The 20154-nt window shown below is 38.9% G+C and overlaps 1 protein-coding gene and 1 pseudogene across 1 annotated transcript in view; both read right to left on the minus strand.

Moving 5' to 3' along the window:
• LOC149747450 (heterogeneous nuclear ribonucleoprotein A1 pseudogene) overlaps window positions 1-16085 on the minus strand; it is a 77766-nt pseudogene extending 61681 nt beyond the window's left edge.
• MACROD2 (mono-ADP ribosylhydrolase 2) overlaps window positions 1-20154 on the minus strand; it is a 1987750-nt gene that overhangs the window by 1146257 nt on the left and 821339 nt on the right. The window lies entirely within an intron of this gene.

Below are 20154 nucleotides of genomic sequence, written 5' to 3' on the forward strand. Positions count from 1 at the left end.
GATCACCCCAAGATGTGGCACAAATCATTAAACACAAAATGTCCTAAAATAAAAGTAGGCAGTCAATCCAGTCACACTGAGTAAGATGTTTCATGTGTTAAGTCTAGGCCTATCGACTACCAGTGTTCTGTGTGTCATCAGTTAAGTACACCAATACAGTGATATAAAAACTCTCTGGACAGGTACATGTAAAAGTATGAGATTAGATCACTCCCTAACACCATACACAAAAATAAGCTCAAAATGGATTACAGACCTAAATGTAAGGCCAGAAACTATCAAACTCTTAGAGGAAAACATAGGCAGAACACTCTATGACATAAATCACAGCAAGATCCTTTCTGACCCACCTCCTAGAGAAATGGAAATAAAAACAAAAATAAACAAATGGAACCTAATGAAACTTCAAAGCTTTTGCACAGCAAAGGAAACCATAAACAAGACCAAAAGACAACCCTCAGAATGGGAGAAAATATTTGCAAATGAAGCAACTGACAAAGGATTAATCTCCAAAATTTACAAGGAGCTCATGCAGCTCAATAACAAAAAAACAAACAACCCAATCCAAAAATGGGCAGAAGACCTAAGTAGACATTTCTCCAAAGAAGATATACAGACTGCCAACAAACACATGAAAGAATGCTCAACATCATTAATCATTAGAGAAATGCAAATCAAAACCACAATGAGATATCATCTCACACCAGTCAAAATGGCCATCATCAACAAATCTAGAAACAATAAATGCTGGAGAGGGTGTGGAGAAAAGGGAACACTCTTGCACTGCTGGTGGGAATGTGAATTGGTTCAGCCACTATGGAGAACAGTATGGAGGTTCCTTAAAAAACTACAAATAGAATTACCATATGACCCAGCAATCCCACTACTGGGTATATACCCTGAGAAAACCATAATTCTAAAGAGTCATGTACCAAAATGTTCATTGCAGCTCTATTTACAATAGCCCGGAGATGGAAACAACCTAAGTGCCCATCATCGGATGAATGGATAAAGAAGATGTGGCACATATGTACAATGGAATATTACTCAGCCATAAAAAGAAATGAAATTGAGCTACTTGTGATGAGGTGGTTAGACCTAGAGTCTGTCATACAGAGTGAAGTAAGTCAGAAAGAAAACGACAAATACCGTATGCTAACACATATATATGGAATTTAAGAAAAAAAAATGTCATGAAGAACCTAGGGGTAAGACAGGAATAAAGACGCAGACCTACTGGAGAACGGACTTGAGGATATGGGGAGGGGGAAGGGTGAGCTGTGACAGGGCGAGAGAGAGGCATGGACATATACACACTAACAAACGTAAGGTAGATAGCTAGTGGGAAGCAGCCGCATGGCACAGGGATATCGGCTCGGTGCTTTGTGACAGCCTGGAGGGGTGGGATAGGGAGGGTGGGAGGGAGGCAGACGCAAGAGGGAAGACATATGGGAACATATGTATATGTATAACTGATTCACTTTGTTATAAAGCAGAAACTAACACACCATTGTAAAGCAATTATACCCCAATAAAGATGTTAAAAAAAAAAAAAAACTCTCATCACAGGCCATAAAATTAACAAGGCTCCCAGATCCCCATTTCTTGCAAACCAAATTCAAGAACGGGTATTCAACAGCAACCAGTTACTGCCTTTCTCACAGCAGTTTCTAATTTTTCTAATTATGGAACAGCCTGCTCTTTTCATGTAAAGAGTAATCCTACCTATCTGAGCACAGCTTTCTGCTGGTGAAGACAGACGTGCTGGAAAGCCATCTATACGTTCTGCTTGGTGCCCCCCTGCACCCAAAGACAAAAGTTAGGAGGATGATGAGGTTTAAAGTGTCCTTCTGGGGTCACGGACTAGGTTAAAACCAATGGCCTGCAGGAATATTAAGCCCCTAATTCTGACCTCATTACTCCAGGATTCCAACCAAATGAGCAAACTCGCCACCTGGCGCAACAGACACAACACACCCAGAACCAACTGAAATACACTCTGAGGGATAAGTATGTGGGGTCCATTTAACTATAGTGGTGCTTACTGGTTCCTTTTACATTTTTCTCATTGCTTATTTAACACTTGTCATTTCTTCCACTTCAGCAACCCCCCAAAAATTACTGGCTTACATTGTTCCTTATGGATGTCTGATAAAATCATATAAGCACATACCTGGCCACCAACACAGTGCTTCTAGAACTTGCTTCTCAGACACTCGCAAACCATGGTAACTCCATCAATGTCCTATGGTCATTTTTTAAGGTATTTAGTAATGAAAAATTTAAAAATAGAGAAAAAGTATTGCTGGAAAACTGGAGGTGAGCTAAGACATGGGTCGAGACAGCAAATAATAGCATGCCCTCTCCATTTCTCTTTATTGCTTTCCTTCATGTTCTTTTTCCCCCCTCCTTGCTTTGACTCTATATAGCTCCATCTTCTGCCTCCAAACTCCACCCTATTTTGAAAATGTCTATGAGAATCATTTAGACAAGCAGATGGTTCTCACTGAGCCACAAAAGCACTTCTAGTCAACACGGCCAGAATTCCAGAGGCACCTAAAGCCCCCAACTCTCTACCAGAGCATTCGGTCACTAAAAAACAGTTTTACCTGTCCTCTCCAATCTCACTTCCTCTGGCCTCATTCAGGCCATGATTTCTTACTTGGTCTGTCACTTTATATTCCAAACTGGTCTCTGCCCAGCTCATCCTTACACACACACACACACACACACACACACACACATACACACATAGCTACTTCAGTCAGAATAATCTCTGTAAAAGACTAAAACATTCAAGCCGCTTCCTGCTTAAATCACTATAGTAACCATACCCCACCATTATCTATACAATAAGACCCAGGAATCTGGATGTGACATGTTAGTCCTTCCAGGGCCAGGCCCCACCTCCCTCTCTAGGCACATCTCACAGCTCGCAGCACTCCCTCGTTAGCCATACCCTCATGTGATTAACTAACCACACACTTTGGTTCATACTCCTGAGTATTTCTTTAGGTTTTTTTTTCTCAGCTACCTGGATAATTCTTAGCCATCTTTCAAGACTCGGCTCTAGAAGCATCTGAGATGCCCCAGGTTGGTCTAAGTGCCTGTCATCTGGACCCTCACAACCTGTCATTCATTCCTCCACTGTACCTATATTCATCAGACTATAATGAAATGCTACTTTTGTTTCTTGCTTCCCCAGAGAGATTGAGTTTCTTGAGGGCAGGAACCTCTTTTATCCGTGCTGTAGACCTTGAACTAAAGCAGGGCCTCACACAGAATACCTAGGGATAAGTTTGTTGAATAGAACAGAATAGAATTAAACTTGGCCCATGTGAGGACATGGGTGGCTTCCCAACCAAGGGCATTATTAATACTAAGCAGGGAAAGAAAATCTCTTCACAAACTTTGCCTCCAGGTGGACAAGTATTTCTCATTGCTTTCCCTAGTCTTGTACCCCAGATCAGGTGGACACATGGGGGTGCAGGGGTCCTGTGACACAGTACTGAAATGTGATCTCTGGCTGGCAACTACAGAGTGGGAGGTCTGCTACAGAGCCATCTCCAGGGCATGCTCCCATATCTAATGTTGCCATAGGCTCTCCCAGAGGAGGATGCTACATGGGCTTGCAAATGTGCAAAGGTGACAAAGCTATAGGTCCCCCTTCCCATCTTCTACCAAACTACTTGAAAGAGTGATGCACTTTTACGTCTCTGTTTTTACCTTTTACTCCTTCCTGTGCCCACTGCAATTTTTCCCCCTCCCATTGCAATTTTTGCCTCACCACAACTCTAAGGGAGCTGTTTTCCCTACAGTCACAGTGAGCTCCCAAATCAAAATGGCTATCGATGTCTTTTTCATCCCTACATATCTCTTTGTCTCCAAAGCTGACTACTTTATGCCTCCATGATAACATTTACTACATTTTACCTTTTAACTGTGCACATCTTTGCATACATGACCCTCAAGCCATCTTAGTGAAGGGCAAGCAGATTTTCACATTCATCTTAGTACCCCTATAACTCCTATGACAGCATCATATGTCACATGTGAAACACAAATCAATGTTTGTTGACTCAAATTAACCCTAGAATAGTTTATCAAAGATGAAACTGTGTCCCTCCATGGAAACCATCTACCAAGAAGTCACAACTTTAATAAGCTGACCTGTAAATGGGATGAGGGAAGAGTAAATAGAGTTTGGTAAAATCCCCCTGTTGCTCTTCAAACTGTCATTATATTCCACTGTAATTATTCTGTGCTGGGGACCAAAGTTCATTAGCAACTAAACTAATTCCATCTCCCTAGGGGCTACAAATTCAAGGGGAAGGTAAATTTGTAATCTGGTGTCCAGCCTCCAGTTTAGGTGGCTCTCCAGGGAGAATGAAATCAAAATGTCCAAGTCCCAAAACTAAAAAAGTCACCTGCATAGGCTTCAAAAAAATCATAAATAAAATGAGCTGTCCTTTTTAATTCTTTGTCTCAATAACAACTTAGTTCTTTGTGTTGCTCCCAAGGACACCACCACTTCTTTTCCTAGACAGAAAGCTTTTTGTAAATTAATATGAGACCTCATTTTCCAATATCATGAGTTTATATATATGTATATAGACCTAATTCCAACTAAAACATACTATGCTGTGTATAGTCATCTCTTCAGTATTTGGAATTATTTAGAGGTTCCAGCTGCATCTAAACCAGGATATTCTAAAACCTGCCCATCAGCTTGTGGTGCCCTGGATTACCTCATGTCTCCATCAAGAAGAGAACTAAATAGCTCCTAAAATGACATTAGGATGTGAATTAAACACTCCAGTTAACACACACCGGATACAACAGTGGCAAACAAAACTCAAATATTTAATGCTGGCTGCATGCAGAATCTTTCCCCCCCTGAAGGAAGTCTACATGTGTATATTTCCCCATGAGTTAAACCTGTGAAGTTCTGATATTAGCTGACAGTGAACAGATAAATTGGCCCTGTGCCAGTCCAAATGATTTGCATTTTTCCATTCCAAACTCTATTTGCATATCTTCAATAGCATTCTTCAGAATGTTTCATACTATATTAGGCTGGGTTTTAGAGCTGTCATAGAGCTTCAACTCATCCATGTACTGCAGGCATGAGATGTTCACCTTCCCATCTTTGGGCTCTTTTGTTTTCTCATGTAATGAATTGCAAACAGAATTGTAATATCTTAGATGTCTAGAAATTCTCTGTATTTTTAAACTATGGCTCTCTTTCCCATGTGCTTTTTACCATATTCGTGATATTTCATTTAGTCGCTGTGATCTGTAAAAAATCTAAATTTTGAGAATCCAACATAGAAGCATACATAATCTTTAGCAGAACTTGGGTTGGGCTCTTGAAGTAATAGATCTCTCCAGGATTCAGAAAATATTCCTTTTCTTTGACTTTCTTGCATCCAGATTTGCTGTGATGAGACACAAATGCCAGAGGAGGAGTCAGGAGCCTGTTTTTATGGGCAATGGGATTCTAGCTGCTGTCATCTTCCCTTGCTTTTATTATTTATTTATTTATTTATTTTTTAAAAAGACACATTTATTCAGCGTCATGATCAGACTAGTACATTTAGCAATCAACAGCACGGGTGCAAACAAACAAAAAAAATCTACATTAAAACCCTTTGTTGGAATGCTTTACACTTTCCACAGAACAGAAACTAAAATAACCTGTTATACAATTAGTCACTAATACAGTCCTCGAGTTTTTTTTGCCCATACACATGAGTATTGTCTAAAACATGTCTTCTTTGTAGAAGCTAGGTCCTGCCACCACTGTGCTTGGCTGAGTTCACAAATCTGTTGTAACCTGTAGCTTCCCTGTCACTTCTCTGGCTCTCCTCTCCTGCTAAGCTTTGTTTCCTGGCAGTAATCAAAACCTCTGCCACTGCCATAGCTACTGCTGTTGCTGGAACCACCATAGCCACCTTGGTTTCGGGGTGTGGCAAAGTATTGGCCTCCACCACCATAGGGGCCAGAACTTCTGCCTCCAAAGTTTCCTCCTTTCATGGGTCCAAAATTTGAAGACTGATTGTTGTAACTGCCAGAATCATTGTAGCTTCCACCACCTCCAAAATTGCTTCCACTACCACCGCCAAAGCCGCCTTCGCCTCCTCCGTTGTTATAGCTGTCACTCCCGCCATAGCCACTGCCCTGGTTTCCATAACCCTGTCCACCACTTCCATAGCCTCTGCTTCCTCCAGAGTAACCAGGGCCACCTCCTCCATAACCACCATCATTACCAACTCCATTATAGCCATCCCCACTACCACCATATCCACCACCACCACGACTGCCACCAAAGCCACCTCAACCACTGAAGTTTCCTCCATGGCCAAAGTTGTCATTCCCACCAAAACCACCTCCACGACCACCACCAAAGTTTCCAAAACCACTTCAACCTCCTTGGCTGGATGAGGCACTATCCATCTCTTGCTTAGATAGGGCTTTCCTTACTTCACAGTTGTGGCCATTCACAGTGTGGTATTTCTGAATGACAATCTTGTCTACAGAGTCATGGTCATCAAAGGTTACGAAAGCAAAGCCTCTCTTTTTGCCACTGCCTCGATCAGTCATGATTTCAATCACTTCAATTTTCCCATACTGTTCAAAATAATCTCTTAGGTGATGTTCTTCAGTGTCTTCTTTAATGCCACCAACAAAAATCTTTTTCACAGTTAAGTTGGCACCAGGTCTTTGAGAATCTTCTCTTGAGACGGCCCTCTTTGGTTCCACAGCTCTTCCATCCACCTTGTGTGGCCTTGCCTTCATGGCCGCATCCACCTCCTCCACAGTGGCATACGTGACAACCCCGAAGCCTCTGGAGCGATTGGTGTTTGGATCCCTCATCACCACACAATCTGTGAGCGTTCCCTACTGCTCAAAATGGCTCCTCAGACTCTCATCGGTTGTTTCAAAGCTCAAACCTCCTATGAAGAGCTTCCGCAGCTGTTCGGGCTCTTTGGGTGACTCTGACTTAAGACATGACGGCAGTGGTGGGGGGTGGGAGGAGAGTCAAAGATGCTTACTCGGCGGTGTCCACGAGCAGAAAGTTCCCTTGCTTTTAGATGAGTATTACTACCTGTCAAGGGAGGGCTTGAGCAAGGGCATCAAATAATGCCTGGTGGATGCACAATTTGCACCATAACACCTGTGGCATGCCGAAGTTAGAGCTGCAACATGAACACATCTTTACTCGAAGATGACAATTTATCCATTAGAAAATATTTTCACACTCTATTGGTAAAACAATGGTGAGGTCAGGAGTAAGACGTGAATAAAGTTGGAGGAATGAAATGTAGATGACAAGGATGATCAGCCAGGAAGGAAAAGGTAGAAAAAGGTTGAATCCAAGTAAAAAGGGCATCAGGACGGACAAAGAGAAGACCGTATTTCATCAACTCAAAGATGGCAATATCATCCCACCTTAACATCTGTGTAATTGGAAGCTGAAGATAGGCTAGAATTTTGTAGGTCTGTCCAAGTGGTCACAGCACCTAACTGTGGCAAAGAGGGCTGACCAGGCCAGAGCGGCAAATATGTTTTTTCACCTGTCAACTCTGGTCAACAGGTAGAGGCTGCCTGGATCATAGTTTTGAGAAGAATTCTGAGGCTGTGTCTTAGTGAAGAGTGTTGGTTCCATGAAGAAAAAGGCTGTGATTGATGAGTGATGTCTGCCTGAGAAGAAGAAATATTTACAGGATTACCATGAATTTGCCATCCCTAGCCCAGGCTGTCCAGATTAAGTGGGACAACTTTAGGTAGATAATTCTCCCCAGAGGTAAAGGGTTTGACTGCCTCAGTCTGAAACTCTTGCTATGTAATCTACTCATAGAATTACTAAGCATGAATTTCAAAAGAGGGGATTGTCAGCTTACCAGGAAATTCTACTCTGAAGATAAACGGACAACTTTTTCTCGCATTTTTACTCTCCCCATTATATAGACTATGAAGATGCCTTGAGAAGTTCTAAGAGGAGAAAAATGTGAGTCATTCCTATGCAGTAGCTAGGGAGAAGGTTTTATAACTCGGCTAGAATATATGGGTGGAAGCGTGTGTAAGTCCTTTGTCCAAGCCCTAGAAAGTCCATTAAGTGAAAATGAAAACAAAGTTAGGTAATAAACCTTAAAGGAGCATTGTTTTTACATCAGTAGTAGCCTTATTAAAATATACATCAATTTTAATTTTGCTTCAGTTAGAAAAGGCAAAAGCCCTTGTCTCATATATGCCTAGTGGGGTATAAGACCACTCCTCATCCGCAATTGTCAAACCATTTGCTTAAATACCGTTTCTCCACATGCAACTCCCATCTTCCCGCATAAGAATAACGTTTCCGGGCTTCCCTGGTGGCGCAGTGGTTGAGAGTCCGCCTGCCAATACAGGGGACACGGGTTCGTGCCCTGGTCCAGGAAGATCGCACATGCCGCGGGGCAGCTGGGCCCGTGAGCCATGGCCGCTGAGCCTGTGCGTCCAGAGCCTGTGCTCCACAGCGGGAGAGGCCACAACAGTGAGAGGCCCGCGTACCGCAAAAAAAAAAAAAAAAAAAAAAAAAAAAAGAATAACGTTTCCTGAGAATAGAATTTAGTGATATATGCCCCTAAGAGAGCCACGGAGCCCCTGGAGCTCATTAATCCCGTCACCTTTTGTGAGATGCGGGCCTGAAATGGTTGGAGTTCACTTTAAACCGGACTGAATTTCAAAGCAAAGGGCTCTGAGGTGGCACACAGCTCATTAATTCAGAGTGTAATTCAGTGGCAGAAGAATTGTTTTAAACGCACAATCTAAAACTATTTAAATTCGCATTATAATTATAAACAAAAAGTATGCACTTCAAATTTTAAATCTGGATATGTAATCTACCGATAAAACTAATGAACAGAAATTTTAAAAAAGAGGGGACTGTCATCTTACCAAGAAATGCTAATCAACCTGCTTTTTGAAGTGTGCCTCATTTGCATCACAAGCATTATTATGAAAATTCAACATTATGCTTCTGTATATTGCATTGTACTGCTCTGCTGAACATCAAAAAAAGCAGGCAACACTTCCTCAAAGTGAATAAACATGTGATAAAAAGTCATGATCAAAGATAACTTCAATTCTCTGTTAATTTTACCTAATTCCACTCCTGGGATAAGAAGTCCTATTCATAAGTTTTCTTTCCTGTAACAAATTCTCCAGCAACCTTATGGTCCCTAAATATATTCCCAAATGTAATGCATGCATAAACAAACATGAATCAAATCTGCATAGCCTCTACCATAAATATGGCAGCACGTTCATAAACTCATTAGAGTTCACTGTGAGGAAAACTCATTACACTCCCATTAGAACATGGCAATTAAGTTTTTAAAATTAATGTTACAGAAGTAGTTTTACTCTTTTTTTAAAAGTAACCAATAACAAATGATTCACCAGTGCTTTCTTTGTATATTTCTTTTGTCTAAAAACTAAAAAATAATTTTGCTTTCAGCATTGTGCATAGTGAAAAATTATAGATATTGTCTAATGCATCTGGGATTATATACCAGTTTATTTTCTATAAATTTAAAGCATTATTTTCCTAAAAAACTGAGATAAGAAAATCAAGCATGGAAAGTTTTAATTATCGCTGTTAATTATTTTAGCTGAAGAATATGCCAAATGGTAATAAACACCTTATAAACTGAAATTAAATTTAATTAAAAATTTAAATGCTGAAAAATTACATGTTGAAAGGTGATGTGCAATTTTTTTTCCCCAGACAGTGTAAAGTATATACACTAAGACAATAGGTACTTAGTATTTTTAAAAAGTTAACATTTAAAGCCATTTTTTCCATAAATTGATCTTATCCACAAAACTTTTGTATATTTGTAATTAGAAGTCTAATGATATTACTTTATATTTTGACTACATCAAAAATATTTTGTGGTACTTCCTAGTTGAAATAAATATCAGCCATAGACCACTTACATGTATTAAGAGAAAAAAAAAAAAACACAAGTGTAAGAGCAAGGCTTAGACTGAGAAAAACAAAAACTGTTTCAGTAATAACAATTGCTGTGAAATTCTCAGGTCCTCAGTCAGTTACTGGGTGACAAGTGTCTCTGTTATTATTATTCCTGAAAAAGGTGAGGGGAAGGAGCATTTAATAGCCCAAAAGTCAACCAAATCTTACTGATCGTGACTCATTTCTATAGCAAAGCTCTATTACTTCTCTGACAGATCAAATTAAATTCTGCTTGGGGAAGGGATGGGGCACTCCTCTTGGTTGAAGCAATGCTGTAATTTTTATTCCTGCTGAGTAAATAGCCTCAAGTCAAACTACTTGCCCTGACTAATGATCAAACATATCCAAGAATTCTGTACAAGAAATGCATTCGTCTCTCCTTTGAAGTGCATTGCTGGGAGAGTAATTGGGTTTGCTGGAGATTTTCCTTAGAAGTGCAAAATAAATTTCTTGGCTAAGCATAAAATTAAGCTACCGATTTTCTTTTTTTATTAAGTATCTTCTTGTAAGAGGGTGGACACTGAATAAACATGTGCCTCAAAGGAATGTCAGAATGATACGCTACTGTCTCTTTGCTGACAGGAAAATTCTCAGCGGTGTTAGGTTAAAAAATTCCATCAGAAGAAGCATTTCATTCAGTCATATAATCCCCTCTAGAAATACAAATGTGCCTCCTATATATTAATAACATTATAACTAGGCAGTCAGGAATATACAAAGATGAATATGACATAGAAACCGTCCTAAAAGAACTTATGAACTAGCAGGATAGGTATTACAGAAATAATTTTTTTTTAAACTATACAAGAATAACCATCAAGTCAGGATGTGACAAGGCTATCTTAAGAATGCCACAAAATAAATGCCACAGGGCATCTGATGAGAAAGAGTTTACTTTTGGTGAAGATGGTTAACAGAGGCTGTTTGATGATCATTACTATTATGTGAGCTAGGTATGCAAGAATGGATAGGATTTCAACAGGTAGGTGGTGGCTGGGGAGGCTTTTTAGGCCAGGGACAAAGGCAGCGAGGTAGGCGCTGTCTAGGAATGGAGAATAGTTCAAAATGACCGAAATACTAGAGAGAGAAGATAGAAGATAAGTTTAAGGAGGCAGACATAGCCAGAACATGCAAAACTTGAATGCAGATATCATTCATGGGGAGTGCATTGGGAGCTTCAGGAGTCCCTTCTTCTTCTGTTGATATTCCAGAAGAAGATATCCAACTATCCTTTTGACAGTTAGTTGTCTTGGGCTGACTTTAAACACAGTAATCATAAGGACCGGTTTGCCTGGGAATGTCTGTTAATACTTCTCTTCTTGAGAAAAAGGTGTATCCCTTTTGTCTGGACGTATATACATTTAGACTAAAGTGGAAAAAAAAAAAAAAAGGAAACAGGATCTAGTCAGGACAGTTAGTGTCCTGAGGAGCTGTCCTTCAATCAACCTTTCTGAGCCAGACCTTTGCCTCCCAGACAACTGAGATTTTGGAGAAAAATACATTATACTACCACGAAAAGAGTATGGAGTATCGAGAGCCTCAGACCATGGCAGGAGTGCCATTTTTAGCTCCCAGTGCCAGAACAACTCATAATCAAAGTGAGTGAACCATGAAGAAGAAAGCTAGGATGGTCTCAGAATTAGCACTGTGGTCTCCATGCAGTGGAGGAAGTATAAGAGGTAAAGTGAGTGCCCGGGGGTGGGATAGCTTGGTGATGTGGCAGTGGTGGCCTTGATAGTACCTGTAGCCCTACATAATCACGGAGTGCCTGGGGTTTGAAGACTGCGTGCGGCTGAAAGCATCGAAACATAGTGCTATAGGTTACGACTGACAGAAAGACAACTACCAGGGAGAATGGGAGAGAATATGTACAGACCAGAATACGCATAGAGTCCAGTAAAGGAGTTAACGAGAATGAGAAAATAAGAGCCAGCCCAGGCTAAACAGAAGAACCTGATTGGTAGCCCCTTTGAAATATTCCGAAGAGAACAAAAAGAGAAAGAAAAGAGGTGAAACATGGCTAGACCATATTTACCAATTGCCTTTGTCTAAAGGATATGCTAAGCAAATCTAAACACCTGTAGCAGACTTAAAGAGTGTGTCTAGATTAGTTCTGGGTCTACCAACAGGACAGATTTAATACACCTGCCTTGCCCAAACTGTGGAAAAGGAGAAAGGAAAGAAAGAAGTTACATCAATGATCTACAATGTGTGTGTGTGTGCGCGTGTATTCTTTTAGTAAAATGTATTTTGAGCATACCCTAATATATGTATATTTATTCATCAATTATATCTATGTACTAATACATTAGTAAATTATATATGTTATGAAATATACACAGACATACAAATTTAGAAGGATGAGAAAAATAAATTTAAAGAGAAGTTCTAATATTTCCTTTAGAGGCCAATAAGTTAGGCAATTGCTTTCTCTCCTAACCATAAGGCAACGAGCTTCGAATTTTATATATTCTGTAGGCAGTAAAAAAACAAGGAAAGTTTAGAACATGATATGAGATGATCAGATCGTTGTTTTAGGAAAATTTAGCAAGGAGATCAGAGTTGGGATGGTAAAAGGGGAGCTAAGACTGGTAGACCAGAAGCCAGAGAGAAGGCCACATTGACAGTCATGGTATGAAATGATAAAGGCCCGGATTTATGTGTTGACGGTACAAATGGAGAGAGGTGGGCACACACACCCTGGCCATTGAATTTTTCAGGAAACAACCACACAGGTGCCCTCCCGTGAAGACAGGCAATGCAGCCCAAATTTGGCTGCAGACATATCTCCTGGAGTTCATCTCCTCTCGTCATCTGCTCTGATTGGATGTCGAACTCCTGCTTCACTGAAGAGACGTTAGCATATTATAGATAACGTTTCAAGTGATGATGATTTCTTGTTTCTGAGAGAAATAATTAATCCAAAACCGAAATAATTTCTGGAGATAGAAAAAGATCAATTTGGAGAGCCAAAGTGTTTCCAAAATGTCTCAAGAATTGTAGGGTGTCATTTTCTATTTTAATTGCATACAAATATCTGGTCTGATTCTAAAAAATCTGTCAATGCCATCTTTAAAGCTACTATATCTGCCTTGGTAGTAAAGCATTACAAAGAATAACAACATAGTTTAATTAATTTTAAAAAAGAATAAAAACACACATTTTATACTTTCCTAGGTGTATTGTAAACGAACAAAAAAGAACACCACCAAATCGAAAAGAAAAAAACAAAGACAGGTCTCAATTTTAAGAAGATACTTGTAAATGCGAGTGTTTCAGTGAAATGCCCAGAGCTCATGATTCCTGCTCTGCGGCGATTATAAGAAAGGTACTTATCAAAAGAAAACTAATAGAATGTCTTAATGTCTAGGGGGAAAAATGACATCATTTCTATTCTGTAAAACTCCACCCAGGGGATATATGTATACATATAGCTGATTCACTTTGTTATATAGCAGAAACTAACACAACACTGTAAAGCAATTATACTCCAATAAAGACGTTAAAAAAAAAAAACAAAACTCCACCCAAAGGGAACGTCTTAAAATCAACCTTGGTGTAAGTAATACCAAGATCATAGAATATTCTTGATTGCCTAGAAGATGCAATTTCTTTCATGGTGTTTTACTATAAGTGGCAGGTAATAAGACAAAATTCAAGTTTACTTATAATCATTCCATTTCAACTTTCATTTATTACATTGTATTACAGTAACTGCTTTGATGAGGAATGGTAGAGCTGAAATTCAATAGAACATCAAGATACTTCTATCTGATCACCTAAGAAAGCTGTATTATACTGTCACTCAAATATATTATATGTGGCAAGGGCTGCCTTTTTTTTTTTTTTTCTGTGGTACGCGGGCCTCTCACTGTTGTGGCCTCTCCCGTTACCGAGCACAGACTCCGGACACGCAGGCTCAGTGGCCATGGCTCACGGGCCCAGCCGCTCCGCGGCATGTGGGATCTTCCCGGACCGGGACACGAACCCGTGTCCCCTGCATCAGCAGGCGGACTCTCAACCACTGCACCACCAGAGAAGCCCAGGGCTGCCTTTGTTTTTGTTTTTTTTCATGACAGTGAAGATGGTAGGGGTTTCCCTTTGCCCTCACATCAGTGGAAAGTTCCCATTAGAAAACATTACAAAGAAATTAGTTCATTCACTCAGTCTACATTAATAAGGGAATTTCTCAATCAAAACCTCTGGTCTGATTGTTAGAGGAGGTCTCAAAGGAATGCCTATATAATTTCTTCATTATCTATGTGATAAAGTTATCCTATAGAAAATTGGTCATTTAGCTATAACCAATTCTCTGTTTTCACAGTTGTTTTGATGTCTGGAGATTTCAACGGAAATATTTCTAATATTGGTCAAAGGAAAATATTTAGAGTATAAACAGTAGAGAAAACAAAATTAAACTAATATTTGTTAAATATTTTTGAAAACATTTAGAGTCATTCATGGTTTTGGCCTAAAATTTACAAGTGAATTTTTTGAAATAATATCACAAGATTTTATTTCATGCTGTAAAAGAAGTGAAACACCATTACGGAACAACTGACGAAGACAAATCACCCTGGCTTATTTCAAAGTGCAGTGTCGTTGCACGAGCCTTGCACTCTTTAAGCTGCGTTCCTTTCTTCATTCTGAAACCTATCAGAATCATGATAAAATAGTATGGGAAAACCTGTGACGAGCTCTTACATAAAAGCGAAAACTAGAGTTAAGTGAAAAAGGTTTCTTAAGCTTCCAAAATGACCTTCCTTTGAAAGAACCTGTCAACCTTTCCAGTGATGGAACATCAATATTTTTAGGGCCAGTTTAACTCAATCTTCCTTTCTTTCTTTTAGTTTTAACGTATGTAGTTCTGCCTGATAAGAGAACTGACTACAGGCCTCCCCAGTCTCCCTGGACAGAAATAAGTACACAGAGAGGAAACCTCCAGAAAAAAAAAAAAAAAAAAAAAGAATGGTAGGGAGTTAAGTATAAAGCTTCGTCATTTCAGGAAACTAGTTTGAAATGGAGATTCTAAGAGACATTTTATATCCCATTTTCCTCAAATCATGAGCCCTCCAGAAGCAGGTAGAGGGATGAGTAACAGACATTCCTGAGAAGAATGGGGAGGGAGGACACATTTTCACTATCCCCTTCAATCTGAGGAAACAGAGAACACGGGATGTGTGGTAGTTTGGAGATTCATCAATTGGATGTTGAAAATTTCTGATAAACCCTTATCACAATTTTAGAAAATTGCTTATAGCTATAATCAAAACTCAGCAGTGGAAGAAAAACTTTTCTAATACAAAAAAAAGACAAAAAACAAAAAACCCAAACCAAAAACCCACATAAAACAAACAAACAAAAAACAGTTCTCCTCATTTCACTATGGATTGTACCAAAATACTGACCCTCTGATGACTGCCCACCAGCAGCATTTTAAACAGCCAAGGCCTCTAAGTCACTGTCAATTTGGGGGACATGCTCACAGATCACTTCAAGAGACTAGAGCAAAACTTACTTAGGGACCAATTCTGAGTCCCATCAAGCCATGATAAACATTATTTTATGGGAAGTGGGAAACCTCAAGTGACCCAATCCATATAATTCACATGTGTGTGTCAACTGGAGATGGGCCGACAGCCATTACAAGATCATATTGCTTTGTCTTACATGCTGGCATTCCAGAGGCAATGTAATTTAAGACGCAAGCTGGTTTTCGAATGTCTACAAAGTACTCAGCTTAAATCAAATTCTTACATGCTATCTCTCATTCCATCAGACTCCTGTTTTAAAGTATTAGGAAGCCAAAAGGAGTTTAAAATCACAACGGGAAATGCAAATCAATCTACAACAAATCATTTAACAGGTGCCCTGGAAGAGAATTTTATTGCTACTGCCATTAACAATTTGCTTATCACTGACACTATCCTCTTTATGGATAATAGGTGGTTACCGCCCTCACAACTTAGGGTGACATAGAGGAAAAAGTAGCCCAAACAATCCCCACATCACTTCAAGGAAAAATGCATTGAAATGACTAACTTTTCCCAAGGTCATCAGGCCAAGGGATGGGTTCTTCTGTTTCAAGATAGCTTACCTCCTGACCCACAGCATATGGTTTCTATTACTGCTAGACCATGACCACAAAGACATTTCAAATCCCTGTGAAAAATGTGATTCTATGTCTCCTGCTCAGTTGTATGTCATAGAGGACAGTTGAAGTTCTGGCAGATGAGGGGGAGGGGAAAGGGCAGCAGTGGGATATAATCCATGCCATACCTTTACATGATATGACTAGGTTTGTAATAGAAACCTTCTCACTTCTGGTTTCTCTCTTTTATCTTACAAACCACTTAGTGCTCACAGTGAACACCCTTCAGTGTACCATGTTTAAGCTCTCCAAAGATGTGAAACATCTTTATCAAGGGTGACAGCTCTGCCATTCACTAATTTGCTTTTCAAATTCTTTTTTTAAGGGATATAAAAGTAAATGTATGCTATTTAATCTGCAGTAACACAGCAAACAATATTCTGTCTGTGATGATTAAACAATGTTTCTGAAATTATTTTGAATAGATATTTACTTGCAGGTGTTACAGTTGCCTCAGAACACTAATGAGGACAAGAATTAGTCAACTAATACAAGATATTCCACAAGGCACCCTTAATCCATTCAGATAAATCAGGCTTTCAATATGAACATAATAATGTTCTGCCTTATTAGATTTCACAGATGATGTTTCCTCAGTTTTTAATATAACATAAAATGTAGAACTGTTGTCTGGTCCTGTAAAATAATCTTATATATTTAATTATGAGTTTCTAGCATACCCTAATTTTATAGTAGCTGATTTACAACATCTCTCTGGGCACGGCATTTAATGGTTCCTGACAAAAGAGATGGGCAAGAGATTACACACACACACACACACACACACACACAAATATTTACACAAATATGAGCAAATAACCCAAAAAAGGTATTTGCTTTACAGTGAAATCCCACCAAGTAGAAAAAAAAAAGCTTTGAGCCATTTTCCTAATTTTATCTTTATTAAATATTTTTGTCCCACGGTATTAACTTAGCACTTTTTCAATGTGTCCTTTTCATTTGCTTGCTTGTTTGTTTTGGCTGTGCTCTATAGTCTTTGTTTTTCCTTCTGGGGTTAGTTCTTTCTTTGTGATCATTTTGGATAGAATGTTTCATGGAAACAACAAGAACACCACTCTGACAACTCCCCATGGAGCCTGAATGTGTCTAGATGGAAATAATACTTTAGTATATGCAAAACACTAATCAAATTAAATTCCCTGGTTGAGCATGATGTAGGGAAATGCATCGATATCATGTGTCCTATGTAAAGCAAGAGAAATTGTCATATCAAAAAATGCTAATTAGTGGAAAAAACTGACCCAAATGATTGTTTTATTGAGTTGACTGGTCAATTCCATTAAGAAGTGGTTTCTCTTATTCAGGTACCCTTTTGTAATATTATATCAGACACTTGATCTTGGGAACTATAAAGGCAGGGGTTTTCAATGTAGTTAAGGCCAATAATTTACAAAGAAATGCAATTACTGATAGGAAACACATTTCCAAGGCTTTGTTACATATCCATTCACACTGTAATTTGTTAAATAACAAGAATACAAAAAACTTGAGCTGTGTTTGTTTTCAAGGAAGGATATACTCAGCTATCATTATCCTCACTGGGGGCTCCTAAGCACATCTGAATTTTTCCATTGCTGTGGCAAGTGTATTTGTTAATTATATAACAATGTCCTGTCTGTTAGACAATCAAAAATGTCCTAATGGTAAGCCTCTGTCTTGATGAAGAAATTCACCCATGGCCTGTTCTGTGGTCCCTGGGAAGACAAAGTTCATTTTGAAAATCTAATTTTATTTTCTAGATATTATGCATATATAATAAACACTTTCCACTTTAGTCTTCAGGAATCAATAATGAATAAAAAGGAAAAATTAGTCTACCTTTAATTTACAGACCAATCCATCACACCTTTCTAATTAATCACATGATTTCTATTTCCTCTTATCATTTTGAAAAACTTTTATGAACTCTCTGAAGCACACCTGCTTATTTTTTACAATCTATTTTCATTCATTCTTTCATCAAGTATTTCTGGACTATCTAATATTTGTTATCCATCATCCTGTGTACATACATGATTTTGAAGGAAGAAAATTCTCAGTCCCTATGTATATTTCTGCCAAACTGATACATTCAACTTGGTATTCTGTTTCATGGTCCATCATCACCAAAAGTTAGGAGATAGCTCTAAAAGTTTGATTTCCTATTAACAACCTTTACAGACCTCTTACCCATAAATTAATCCTTAGGATGCAAGTAGGAGAGGGTTCATGTAGTCAGTTCTGTCTTCTAGAATTTGATTAAATAGTATGGGCAACCTGTGGATGGCATTTATAATTTTATACATTTCAATTATAACCCTTCAGACTCGCTGCCATTTTAAGATTAAAGAATTCTGGCTTCGGGGCTTCCCTGGTGGTGCAGTGGTGGAGAGTCCGCCTGCCGATGCAGGGGACATGGGTTCGTGCCCCGGTCCGGGAAGATCCCACGTGCCGCGGAGTGGCTGGGCCCGTGAGACATGGCCGCTGAGCCTGTGCGTCCGGAGCCTGTGCTCCGCAACAGGAGAGGCCACAACAGTAAGAGGCCTGCGTACCGCAAAAACAAAACAAAACAAAACAAAACAAAAATCTCCATTTAAATGCAAATTTTGGCCTTTATTCCTAGCCTTTAAACAGTCATTTTATAGAAATGCAAAAAGTAAGAGTAAATTTTGTTTTACTGCAGAGTAGCTCCCTAATGTGTTATTTACCTTCATGTATGCTGTATTTATCCTACATTTTTAGAGCTTGATGGATTTCTTTAGGGACAAGTAGTATTTTCCCAGAAAATTCAATTTTTAAAAATTTGAATATGAATAGAATGGTTTACAGCTAACTTTAAGAAAATAGAGCCTCATCATTTTTTATAATTTGAATCACTAGAAGTTGCTACATTTTTTTCATCATAGTATTTTTATTTAGCTTATGCAATTTACAAAGCTATGGCATTCATTAGTGACAAATAACTTGAAGTAGTTTTTATTATTGTTGAAACTAACTTGAATACACTTGTATGAAAATAAAAATGTAAAGCAATAGCATTTTCTACTTGCATTTCAAAATGTAATAATTGAAAACACTGTAAAATACTACTTAATAATGAGGTGACACTTTTGTCCCGGTGACTAACTTAAAGTAAAATTAAAATTATTAAAGTTTTAAAAGAAACAAAAAAGCTATTCAGAAAATATTAAAAGTTTCAAAGCATTAAATTAATAGAACTTCAGAATTATTACCAGAATTAAATTTTTTACGAAGTGAATTGAGATACAGAATCATAAAAACAGATGTGAATGTACTAAACTGTTGCCTTTTCAGTGCCCTGTAAGGCAGTATAAAAGCCATTTTGTACCTCCAGCCGACCCCCTCAGCCTGTCTGTGAGGTGATTTGCTTGCAGCTGTTGGGGGTAGTCTCCTCACACCAAGGCAGTGTTTCTTTCAACTTTTCCTCCTCAGCAATTTCTCTCAAGCCATGGCAGATGTCTTAGCTCCCACACTGGGTGGATTGGAAGTATAAGGGAGTTAATATCCCTCCCCCTAGATACCTTCACAAATGGAACAGAAGTTAGAGAGCATCTTAGAACTGTGCTGTCCAATGGAGTAGTCCCTAGTCAGCCATTATGTGGCTGTTTACATTTAAATTAATTAAAATTAAATAAATTAAAAATCCAATTCTTCAGTCACACTAGTCATATTTCAAATGCTCAATAGTTATATGGGGCTATGATACAGGACAATGTGGACATAGAACACTTCCATCATCAGAAAGTCCTATTGGACAGTGCTGTTTAGAGGGACACTTCTGTTTAGAGGGAGGCTATGTCGTCTACATTTTTCTTCAGAGGGTTCCCAGCAGGATTGAGCCTCAGTTGCCCTCAGTGGTAACCAGGTCAAGAACATATCCTTTGCTGGGTTTTGCCCTGTTCTCTAACTTACTCCCTATCTCTTCACTTCTACTTCCTGGGATGGTAACCAAATAAACTATTTG

Source organism: Delphinapterus leucas, chromosome 15, assembly GCF_059928025.1.
Source record: "Delphinapterus leucas isolate spDelLeu-1000000601 "Yukka" chromosome 15, BTC_Dleu_Yukka2, whole genome shotgun sequence".
Lineage (NCBI taxonomy): Eukaryota > Metazoa > Chordata > Mammalia > Artiodactyla > Monodontidae > Delphinapterus > Delphinapterus leucas.